At 43.3% G+C, this 12,959-nt stretch overlaps 1 protein-coding gene and 1 non-coding gene across 2 annotated transcripts in view; one reads left to right on the top strand and one right to left on the bottom strand.

Moving 5' to 3' along the window:
- LOC124622465 (torso-like protein) overlaps positions 1 to 12,959 on the bottom strand; it is a 523,109-nt gene that overhangs the window by 467,241 nt on the left and 42,909 nt on the right. The gene's annotated exons all lie outside the window — the stretch shown is intronic.
- On the top strand, positions 2,485 to 2,559 carry Trnas-cga. Its single transcript has one exon. It is a non-coding gene; the product is annotated as a tRNA-Ser (tRNA).

The following is a 12,959-nucleotide window of genomic DNA, read 5'->3' as shown; positions in this document are numbered from 1 at the left end:
GTTCATAATCAGACGACTGTTCACGTTAAGAAAAATATCTGTTATTGTTTAAAGCTAATGTAAACAGTAACAAATATGAATCTTAACGTGAAGTGCCGTCTGATGATGAACCAGTCAATGACACTGTGAAGAAAATTTTCACTATTCTTTATGTTGTTTTACGTACGCTTGGATTGATTACAATACTAGTGTCATCCGCAAAAAGAACTAATTTTGCTTGTTGTACAGATAGTTTACATATAAGATAGTTTACATATACGAGGAACAGCCGCGGAGCTAACACTGAACTTTGGGGAACCCATACGTGATTTCTCCCCAGTCTGAACAAGATCCGCAGACTACATTCGTTGAATTACTAAGTAGAACTTGCTGCATTCTTCTGGACAGAATGGTCTTTTTGTTGGCTATACCACCAATCCCTTAAAACAGCAGTTTATCTAGGAGAATATTGTAGTTCATACAGTGAAATGTCTTTAGATAGGTCTCAGAAAATATCAACCGGCGCTACTTTGTTATTTAATGGTTGTAAAATATTGTGCATGAACATATAAATGACGTTCTCAGTAGAGCAACTCTTCCGAAACCCAAACTCTGATTTACTGAGGATATTATTGTTGCTCATACGGGATACTATTTTACAATACATCACCATACCAAAAATTTTAGAAAAATGATGTCAGTAGTGAAACAGGTTGGTGGTTATTGTCATCTCTCCTACCACCTTTCGTATAGAGGGGTTTAACAACGGCATATTTCAGTCTCTCCGGAAGAGGGTGGTGGGCTGCAGGGGGAGACCAAAACGTAACTACACCAGCTGTTATACAGAGATGATCTGGATAGAGCACCATGGAATCACATCAGGGTTCATACTGAGGACGATAACAGGAACATACTTTTTCACATATTACTTGTTTAAAAAAATACGCAGTGACGTTTAATATAATTCCATATACTGGAGCATCGTTTCTAACTCTGAAGGATATCACTTTATGCAGCTATTTTTATTGTATTTAATGTATAACGTTTTAGGCACAATACTTACACTGATGTCATACATGCAGAAGTAATTTGTTAAAAATTGTTCTCAAATGGTACAAAAATGTCTCAGAATTATCGTCAGATAACTATCTGAATAACAATTTTCAATTAAATTTTGAGAAAAAATATTACAAACCATGCTGTACTGCTTGGTAATACATATAGTCATGTATGAAATATCTGTGTGCTTGAATATTTACGTTCCCTCTTCTGTACTTAGCACGCTGTATGGCTCACATTTCGCTATGTGAAGTTTCTTATTCGTTTATCAGTGCATGCTAGGTACGTATCAGCAGGTTTGGACAAACTGCAGTTTCGTCATAATCTGCTGTCATATAACACTATGGAACTTAACATCTATGGTCATCAGTCCCGTAGAACTTAGAACTATTTAAACCTAACTAACCTAAGGACAGCACACAACACCCAGTCATCACGAGGTAGAGAAAATCCCTGACCCCGCCGAGATCGAACCCGGGAACCCGGGCGCGGGAAGCGAGAACGCTACCGCACGACCACGAGCTGCGGACTGTCATATAACGCTTGTTTTTCTTTTCTTTTTTGTGAGAGTGATTCATGTATGATGTTGATCGTACCCCGTACCTTCATCCCTTTAATCTGAAAAGCTTTTTGATCCGGAGAGTCAGTTCTTTAATAAGTAAATTGCCACGACGTTAAGTCCCTACCTGAGAATTTTTTTAGTTGTTCACAGCGACTATAGTAACATAAAAAATCTTAGCGGCAGCTGTAATTTGAAACCACATGGAGCATTCCTGTCGCTTTCAGCGGTCGAATAATCAGCACACCCGAAATGCAGCTAAATTAGCGTCTGGATAACTGCTGTACGTCGTAAACAGGAAGCTGTGGTACGTAGCCGTTATGTGGCACTTATTGCCCCCCCCCCACCCCTCTCTCTCTCCCTCCTCCTGCAGGTGATGACAGCGCGGTAAGGTATGGCACGGGTGGAAAACAATAGACCGTAAGAGTGCAGAATGCTCTTCACTTCACCGCCGAGCAAAGGGAGTAATGCAGCTCACGAACTGAAAGTGTGATACATAACGATGAACTTAAGGTACGAGACGCACAAAACGGTTTCATGAATATCGCATTGCTAGGGGGTACGCGAGCTAACCAAACGGAAGGTAACAATACAAATTTAACATGATCAGAAATAGCTCAAGATGCTTGTGATGGTGAAAGTACCAATAAGTACCAAGGCCTTGTTGTTATGAAGGAAGCAGACGATTTTCTGGTAAGTGCAGTGATTTATAAAGAAACTGGAAGGAAGGAGGATTAGAAACTTCCTGGCAGATTAAAACTGTGTGCCCGACCGAGACTCGAAGGTTCGCAGGAGAGCTTCTGTAAAGTTTGGAAGGTAGGAGACGAGGTACTGGTAGGAGACGAGGTACTGGCAGAAGTACAGCTGTGAGTACCGGGCGTGAGTCGTGCTTCGATAGCTCAGTTGGTAGAGCACTTGCCCCCGAAAGGCAAAGGTCCCGAGTTCGAGTCTCGGTCGGGCACACAGTTTTAATCTGCCAGGAAGTTTCATATCAGCGCACACTCCGCTGCAGAGTGAAAATCTCATTCTGGAAGGAGGATTAGAGTTTCACACCCAGGCGACAATAGGTAATTGGACACGGAGCACAAGCTCGAACTGTGGTCGGAAATCTGTCGCATACTTTACAAAGCCACCGCCTCAGCTTTTCCTAGAAGCGATGTAGAGAAAAAAAGGACAGAAAACATTCAGGGTGTCCGAAGAGGAATGGTCAATATTCAGGAATATGACAGGGAAACTCATTTGAAACAAAAAACGTCGTATGGACGTACGCCATATTCCGAATGGTTTCCGAGACACAACGCATTTAACGTGTATTACTTTTTGGACTAGTGGTGCGCACGTAAGTGTCTTAGCCACCCAATCTCTTTGACGTTTATTTTAGGCCAACCTACCTCGTTGCTTTCAATCTGTTTGCTCTTGATGTCTTTCTGTCATTAAATTAGCCGTTGAATGTGCAACTGCCAGTGGTGTGTTGGAAAGGAAGTACACCATGGAGCCTCGAATTAACTGTGTTTCTACACCTGCTGGCTAAAATGTAACTGTCGTGTAGCACTGTTGGCCGTCGTGTCCCACGAGGTTGGGGGTTGTCGTGGAGGGGTGTTCTACCTCCACATACACTGGCTCCTTTGCTTGGTTTGCGTATATGTGAGATTTGTGTCGTATGTGTATTTGCAAAGTGTAGGTGGCTATAATGCATGCGTATATAGCGTATTATTATGCTTATGCTGTGTGCTAAAGATGAAAGAAGGGAGGGAGTGGAACCCAGTGCAGCCAACTCTTCTCGGAGTTGCCGGCGAACGTAACGTCCCCGTCCGACAGACGGGTCACCACCAACAGTGTCGCAGACCTCCACTTGACGAGACTCCTGAGGGGTCTGAAATTCAATCCCGGGTATTGACGTAAAGACTGGTGATCAGGAACTTTACTCCACCACCTCTGCTCCCGTTCCCGGCCAAACACTGGCGGTGAAAATTTCGTCCATTACTAGGATTCGAACCGGGTTACCTACGAGTCGAACGCCACCACACGGGCGTGCTTTAGCCAGCTCAGCCACGGAGGCTGGTAAGTAACTGGGGAGTCCTCTGTCATGGGTAGAAGAGAATTTGATGAACATTGTGCCTCATTTTCCGCGCTTACTTCGTTCTAGAGGATTTTAGAGCGCGTTGTTCGTTCTGTTCCACCAAAACTTAGATGTAAATATCGATCGTTTTTGATCATTTTTAGATTTCAGTCTCATCCCACTCTGACCATCAGGCGAGCTAAGAGTGTGGAAGACCTATTGCTTTTTTTTTTCAGTAGAAAATGTAGCGAGTCCGCCACCGTAGCTGAATGACCAGCGCGTCTGACTGCTCTGCGGAGGACTCTGGTTCAGTTCCCGATACTGCTAGGGAGTTTTTGTTGTTGCGAGGATTGGAACGGGATCCTCAGCCTCGTAATGCCAAATGGGGAGTTGTATCGCTCACATGGTGATGTTCTTCTAAAAACAGCACTGCACTGTTACTCAGAAGCTCAAGGACCTGCACTGAGAGGAAAATATCAGAGGAGGAGAAAATGTGTTCTATGGGCTTGAACGAGATGCAGGTACGAAACAATGGAGATGGAGGTAAGTGTTGAGGTCGATAGTAGCAAGACAGAAGGTGAGGAGGAGTCTGGTTGGGGGCGGGGGTGACTGTGGTATCAAGAGGAGGGCCAGGGAGAGATGGAGAGGCAAGAGAGAGAGAGAGAGAGAGAGAGAGAGAGAGAGAGAGGGGGGGGGGGGGAGGAGCCCTTGTGTATAGTGGGATAGGTAGGGAGAAGTTATAGTTGGTAGGGCGGCAAAACATCGGAGTGCGTCTCACTTCCCGGCAGAGGGACTTGGTTGAAGTTCGGCAGCGATAGAATATGGAGAGTATTGAGTGCAGGGGCGGGTGGATGTGTTCGTAAAGGTGTGGCAGTATAATAGGAATCGATGACCAAAGGGGAAAGAATGATGGTATTGGAACCAAATTTCATGAGGTGGTAGAGCATCCATGTGGTGATATGTTAAATGGATACGGGAAGCGAGGCGGAGGACATGGCGTTCATGGGCTTGGAGGGAATGGGTCAGGTCAAGATTTTTAGGTGTGGAGGATATTAGAGGGGTGAAAATCCCAAGTTCGGCCAGTTAGTAGTTTTAGTCTTTTGTGGGGTTTCTGCTGAATATTAGTAGATGGGGCTGCCATATTAGTTGGTGATAGTGTTAGTGCGAGGTGTTGTATGGCGTTAGCTAATTGGACATGGTGGCTTTAAATGGTGAGGTACATGTGATCGAGGCGGAAGCTGTGAGTCGTTCGTTCTGGACTTACTGCCTGCGTTTTGCAGGGGTTCACCTTGCCACACTCCGAAGCGAGCAGTATGTTTTCAGGTGCTGACAAATATTCTGTCCGGCGATCCTTCTTGGTTATTTACCCCCCGCGTGGTATAATGCCGAATCCGTTTCGTGAATCTAGGACGGCGGTACCTACTAGCACAACTGCACCCACAATTTGCAAGGCGCGGCGTACCCTGCACGTTCTCGCCACGCCGACGCGAGGTCTGCGGCGGCCTCTGCCGGGGGGCACCTCCACCTGGGAGACCTCGCCGGCGCCGTTATCTGCAGATGGGCCGCGCTATCGGCGCAGATATGCTGCGCGTGCCTGCGTGGGAAGGAGCCACGGCCGCTGCCGCCGCCGCCGCCGCCGTCCACGCGTGTCCCGGCCACACAACAGCGGCCGCGCGGAGCGCGTCCTCCACGCCTGCAGCGTGGGCGTGCCTCTCTCCGAATTCCGCGGGTGCCACGACCCCAGGCTCCCCTGTACTGAGGCGAGGTCACAAAGGCTGTGCTAACACACTAGACTTGGCTTTCAGAAGAACTGACGGCTTCAAATCCCTCTCCAGCCATCCACATCTAAGTAGTGGTGCAACTTCGCGACCGTTGACTGAATTTCTTGAGCAAGTACAGCAGCCGGACACAATTTGTAGAGCTTCACTCGTGCCAACACGCATCTCGGAGTTTCAGCTATCCTCAGCTGATCGTAAGTATTCGACGCCTGCTAGAGCACTCCAATATAGGGTGTGTTGTGATAAACCTTTTGCATTTCTTTTATGTTTTCGTCTTCTTTAAAGGCAAAGACAAAACATGCCTACCGTCATATATTTTTGATTTTCAGTTGTTAAATGGCTCTGAGCACTATGGGACTTAACTTCTGAGGTCACCAGTCCCCTAGAACTTAGAACTACTTAAACCTAACTAACCTAAGGGCATCACACACATCCATGCCCGAGGCAGGATTCGAACCTGCGACTGTAGCGGTCGCGCGGTTCCAGACTGTAGCGCCTAGAACCGCTTGGCCACTCTGGCCGGCACAGTTGCTAAAAAAACAAAGGAGTTTCTCTTGTACCAGTAGTAGGAAGGAAGGATTCGCGCTCAGCTAATGAACGAGAGAGAAGCACGCCATTTTTAAGCGAGTAATTGTAGACCGCCATTTTGGGGTCGCTATGAATAACTGAGGAGTATGTATTTCATATTTGCACCGTTTAGAAAAATACAGTATTGTTTTATTAACAGAAAGGTCGTGTGGGTTGTTATTTCAAATAGTACGATAATTACAAGAACTGAAACCTACCTGTGTACTTTGGAAAACTACGAAGATCCGATAAGCTCAATGGGAACACGGTCAAGACTACGAAGGTGAACAAGGTGACCAAACGTAGCATTATAAAGAAGGATAGGCACAACTCTACAGTGGAGAAAGAAACTACTTCCCCCCTGCAAAACAATATGAACAAATGCGAACTTATTTCCAGGCATAGCTCAGCTTATTGTGCCTATCATTCATGCCGAAAAATTTATCACATTAATTCAATACATTTTAAAAAGCCACGCATTTCAACATTTTATCATCATTTATTCCATTATTTTGTTATGTTATAGTGTGCACCCTTCGACTTTACGGGTTGAGCTCTACTGGAGAAACTTTCAATGGAGTGTTGTATGGATGTCTGTGCGGCAATGGGAGCCCATTCTTCCTCAAGAGCCGAAATTAGAGAAGGTAGTGCTGTTGGACATTACGGGCTGTATCTAAGTGGACTTTCTAACACAGCCCGAAGGTTTTCCACTGGTTTTAGGTTGGGAGCCTGGGCGGACTAGTGCACTTCAAGAATGTTATTATCCGCCAACCATTGCCTCACAGATGCCGTTTTACAACAGGGGGCATTGCCATGTTGATACAGTCATCGTGTTCAAACTGTTCCTCTACTGTGTTCACGTCCTTGCACATTTTTAACGTTTTCTTAACAGCAAGAAAGCGACGACATCCTACGCAAGAAAAACATCACCACCTCCGTAATTCGCTGCTGGACTACACGTGATGGAAGATAACAATCTCCAGGCGCAAACCGTTTCATAGGACTGCCACAGGTTACAGCATGACCGATCAGTACAAACCACCAGTTACCAGTCATCGACTGCCCAGTTGCGTCGATATTTGCACCAACTCAGGCGTCTCTTAACACTGACTGCGAAAATATATGGCTCATGAGGAGTAACTCGACCACTGTACCCCATTCCGTTCAGCTCCTTAAGCACGATCTTCCTGCCAGCTGTATTACTGGTAGCACTTTGTAACTCGTCATTCCCTCCGCTGATTTCCTGCCTGTCAGTATATGAGGTCTACCTCGTCTTGCTTCAGCTGTGATCGCCCCTGCGCACTTCCCGTTCCACCTCCACAATCGCATCACCAACAGTCAACTTGTGAAGCTTTAGAAGGGTCACAACGTACCTGATCCATTTGTTACTCAGCTGACACCCAATGACTAGTCCACGTTAGGCAGAGTTGAGGTGGTGGAGTGGTCAGCACACCGGACTGGCATTTGGGAGGACGACGTTCCAAATCCGCTTCCGGCCATTCGGATTCAGGTTTTCCGTGATTTCCGTCAATCGCGTCAGGCAAACGCCGGGCTGAAAAGAGCACACCCGATTTCCTTCTCCATCCGTTTGGAATTCAACCTTGTGCTCCGTCCCTAACGACCTCGTTGTTAAACTCTAATCCTCCTTCCTGTCTTTAGGCCACATTCGAAGTCACTGAGCTCTCTCCAACGATCCATTCTGCTGTAACAGCTTCTCCGCCCACAACACGCGACACCCCGCCTTCTTTTACACTGACGCATGCGACTCTCGAACTGGTCAATCCCACGTTACACAGGCGTGTCCGCACACTCTCCATCAGACAGCGCACTTTTCCAGCGTCGCAGTGATCTCCAAAATGCGACATATTTTTTTGTCGATAGGCAACAACAGCTAAAACTGGGCGTAGATGTATCTCTTCTTCAGTCACAATAGTTTCTGTTACAAAGTTGGGAGGATCTGTCGTGTAGACTGTTGCTACTGACGTCGTGAGTAATGAAACTTGACAGTCTAATTACAACAGTGTCAAACATGGTACGACGAACGGTAGCCTTCGTTAACTTCATTTTCAAACATTTTTAAACATTTACGAACTTTCAGCAAAAGCTGGAATAGCTGTGGGTTAGCAACTTCTGTTAATCAGTACAAAGAAAAACCAGTCCAAAGCTGACAATTTCACTTTTTTTATACACTCGATGACTAATTTCGGGCCGAGACCCCATTTTCAAATCATGGTAACATAGCCAAAATGGTATTTTCGAAAATCCAAAAACATGTCAGAAATGTTCAAATGAACAGTTAAAGTTATCTGTAGGCGCTGTAACAGGTCGTTTGCACATTTTCAGCATGTTTTTCCATTTTCGGAAATACCATTTTTGACTATCTTACGACGATCTGAATATGGGCCCCGAGCCGAAACCAGTCTACGAGTGAATAAACAAGTGTGAAATTTGCAACTTTGGACTGGTTTTCCGTTGTACTGGTTTTTAAACATGTTCTGTTTGAAATGTTTTCTCTGAGCCTGCAAGAAAACCTGCTAAAGAACTGCGAACCACTACAGAAACTCACTTGAAAACAAAGATGTGGATGGGAATTACATACATAAATTATTTTTGCTCTTGGACTGTAGTCCTGTGCATGGCAGTTTACCTGGCATTTAAAAAGAGTCATGCTTTTGTCAAATTAGCGAAATGACAGAAATTTGAGTTCGCATTGAGAACTCACAAATAACAGCATGTGAGTCATGGTACTAAATCATCTTTCGGAACTTCGATCTTCAGACACGTAACGATAGTGAACAGGTGCTTTGGTGCTGCATAAAGACACCTCGTGTTCTGCGCTAATAAGATATTAACCGAGTTTCCAAATCGTTCAAGAGCGAACTTTTTCACCATTGTTTATAAAAAAAATTAATCGTATGGAATGAACGTAACTGCCGTCAGTCGTAACATCTTCATTGATCGAAGATAATCGCTAGAGAACTAAATTATAATTTTGCGTTAAAAGTTAACCTTTACCACTCTGAATAACGAAACCTTCCTTAATACTAAGATACAGAGACACTAAATACAATCAGAGACACTAAATATAATCGTCCAGCCTCCAGTAATCTCTGTTAGGCTATAATCGCCCTTGTTGTTATTTCTATAATTATTTTCGCTCTCAACATATTAGAGTACGCCAGTACAGAAACAAAAGAGATATCGGCGAAATCTGTGAGATATCAAGAGCAAACATTGACCTCTAAGAACGCATTGTGTGATCTGAATCATATTCCGCAGACAGGCAGTTGACTCGCAAATTTCAGTTTTCTCTACGGATATCAGACTTGCTGAGTGCCTAGGAACGTACGTATAGAGGACGGTGAATACCAAGTACGTGTGCGTGCATAAATGAATGACGCTTGAGGGGAAACAAACTGTTCGGGAAGCTGCGAGTATTCTTGCGTTTCTGTTCAATGTACTGCTGACAGATCGAAATGAAGCCTGTTACACTGACCACATGTACGAACATGCGGGTAAACGTAGCCAGTTAAAAAGTAGTACAAACCGTGAAGTTGGGAGTGAGAATGGTCAAAATTGGATAATATAGTCTTTTATTGCTTAAAGAGAGAAGTAAAAATTGTATAATATCTTCTTGTATTCCTTAAATTTTTATCATAGCTTCGTTTGTTAGATGCATTTGTTTGTCTCATTTCGCTGCATGTTTTATTCCTTTGAATACAATTAGGAGAGAAAGGTGGAAAATTTAGTGAGTTCGCATTTGTATGTTTGTACTGGCATAGCGCCAATGTACTGCTCTAATGCACTGCCCATGATAGGACAACAACGCAAAAAACTAGCACAGTGTGGGCTACATCATGATGTAAATTTTATTGAAACAATGTAAGTACTAAAAAAGTTGTCATTTCAGAACAATTTTAGTGTTGAAAAAAAAAGGAAAACCTTAAGCTCTACACCTTACTTTTACTCACTTTAAAAGTCATACGGGTATTTTTTTCATTTTAAATTGTTAAATTTTCAGTTCACAGAAATTTAGTAAAAAATTGAACAAAACATTGTGTTATCCTGACTTACTTAGTTTAAGTAGTCATCTAGGGCACTGTCTCCTCACGTTATTTAAACTTTAACCTTACGCACCAGTAAACGTGCATTTTAACCAAAACTAATTCTGCCTGAAAAATAAGGAAACACGTAATAAGTAAACTGAGTTATGGAACAAAAAAGAGCTCCCTTTTTGCTTTTGAATGAGTCCTATAATTTACTACATGTTACAGCCATTAAACTTATATGATAAATAGATAAACTTTTTTCTCCCCTCCTTGTTTCCGATACTGCAAAAAGCATTGAAACAGCGAACAAAAAATGAAGAATCTAAACTGGCGAAAAAGTTTAGATGCAATCATTCATTTAAAACGAACTCTTTGGGAGGGGATGAAAAGTATAATACCTTATAATTTTCAGCTATAGATTTTTTTGTCTGTAGTATTGGTTTCTGTCTCAAATTACAGAACACCGGGAATAAACACAAGCTTTTATTTCACGCTAATTACGAGTTTAAGAAAAATGTAAAATTTTACATTACACCGTAGCTGACAGTACGTACAGCTTGTAATTCAAGAGTTCGCACCACATGGCTGCTTTGGAAAATAGGAATTCGTCGTCTGATAACAACGGCCAATCATGACCCTGCACACTAACCACGTATGCTATAGACGTTAAAACTACAAACGACACCTTCGATCAAAAAAGATGTAACTGAAATGACACACAGAAATATTTCGATCGCCAGTAGTTTACAAGTAGGAGGCACTCTCTAACACCCGCCCCGTAGCCCTCATCTCTGCCCATGCGATTATCACGCCTTGAAAATTTCACTTTTTTATTCACTCGTACAATAGTTTCGGGTCGGAGCTCATTTTTATATCATCGTACCATAGTAAAAACTGGTATTTCCGAAAATGGAAAAATATGCCAAAAATGCGCAAACTAACAGTTACAGCGCATACAGATAACTGTAACTGTACATTTTTCACATTTCTGACATGTTTTTGCATTTTCGAAAATGATTTGAAAATGGGTCCCGTCCCGAAATTAGTCATCGAGTGAATAAAAAAGTTATACGATTTGAGAGGACTTTTAATACTTCGCCGCTCTTCGTTGGATCCTCTTTGTGTCTTGTGTTAATCGTAGTTGGTAGGGGTCCCACACTGATGAACAGTATTCAAGAAAGGGATTTGTAAGCTATTCCTTTCATGGGTGAGTTACATTACCGCAAGATTCTCCCAATGAATCTCAGTCTGGCTTATGCTTTTTCTTCTGTTTCCTTTTATGTGGCCATTCTACTTTAGTTCGCTCCGACGATTAATACTGGGTATTGTACGGTAGTTACTGTTTCCAGCTGCAAAACCCCGCGTGTGTTTCAAATGGTTAAACCGTGGTAGATAATGAATTAAAAGCTGGACAAAACATTAAGGCCCGTGCTGAACTGCTGTGCGCAACTGACTAACTAATGAAAATAATTTATGGCCCTAGGTGTAGATGCTAAAGTGGAAAACTGCATAATGTTAAAATGAGCTTAATTGAAGCTGTTAACAGAAACATGTTTTAAATGAACACATTAATAAATTCAGTTAAAAACACAGACATGAAACGCATCTGACTAACAACGTCAGTTACTATTACGAAGGCGCACTGCACTGATTTCACCAAGTAACCTGCTGGTTGTCAGAGTTACTTGGAAGTCTTGAGAACGTGCCCTAAGGGCGCACCAAACCTGCAGAGGCCTTTTTTGAGGGACCGAAGGCGTGATTATCGCATGGACAGAGACCAGGACTACAGGGTGGGTGCTGGAGCGCCTTCCTCTTGAGTTGGCGTCACTTCTGCGTTACGACATTTGCGATATGCGGACGTGCTTCATCATGAAGCAGCAGCAACCCTTACCCTAGTTTTACCTGTTTTCAACAGACATGCTGCCCCATACACATTCTTCATTCTCCGACGGATGTCTACCGATGTTTGTCCTTCGGCTGCCAAGAAAAGAATAACAGCACGTTGGTTCTGTATGGACGTATTTGGTAATAACGCCGGCAGAGTTCACGTTTCCACATTTACCGCCCGCACATCGGATAGACATAAACGTGTCCCTTGTCTTATCGGTGCTTCTATATCCGCATCGGAGTCGCGCTACGTTGCATATACGCTGCAGCTACGCCTTACTTCCAGATTTCTATAAACTCCAACACATATATCGATTAAAAACGACTAATGAGCAAAACTGGCCAAAAAACAGAAATGGTGGTTTTTCAAAAAAAATATTTTACGTTTTACGATAATTTGCTAAAAATGGGAAAAAGTAATACAATCATCGGTAGGCGAGAGAAAAAAATGCAAAATCGTTAGTATGCAGCCTACATCGAGGCAGGTCACAGGTTATTAACATAAAACTGTAAATAATTGCGACCATCTGCTCTTCGTTTCGCATACTTGCAAAAAACTATAATTTTTTTCTCGATTTCGTTCCTTTTCTCAATTTTATTCCGTTAAGTTCCGTTAAGAACTACGCGTTGAATTCTACTTCCAAGGAAGATCTGTCATCTGTCACAAATCTGGTCAGATACGCTCCTATTTTGTTCACTAAAGCACAGTGCGGAATTTATCTAGCGCCTTCAGGAAATCAAGAAACACGCTATCAACGTGAGCCCCCTTAGTGTACCGCGTTCACGATGTCATGGACGAACAGATCGATCTGAGTTCACAAGACTTTGGTCGGAAATGAGTGCGGAGACTGTTTTTAATTTAATTCTAGAACTATACGTCCCAGACGAAAATCTAAAAGCCTAGAGTACGCACATATGCATTTGTTTACGTGTATACAAAACCTATAACTTTTGCGTTGGACGTAAGTAGTTTTGGATCGCAAGTGATGCAACCAACGGCGACTGTAGTTGTTATGATTGTC

Source organism: Schistocerca americana, chromosome 7, assembly GCF_021461395.2.
Source record: "Schistocerca americana isolate TAMUIC-IGC-003095 chromosome 7, iqSchAmer2.1, whole genome shotgun sequence".
In the NCBI taxonomy this organism is placed as follows: domain Eukaryota; kingdom Metazoa; phylum Arthropoda; class Insecta; order Orthoptera; family Acrididae; genus Schistocerca; species Schistocerca americana.
The sequence above is the reverse complement of the archived record's forward strand: the minus strand, read 5'-3'. Positions and strand labels throughout refer to the sequence as shown.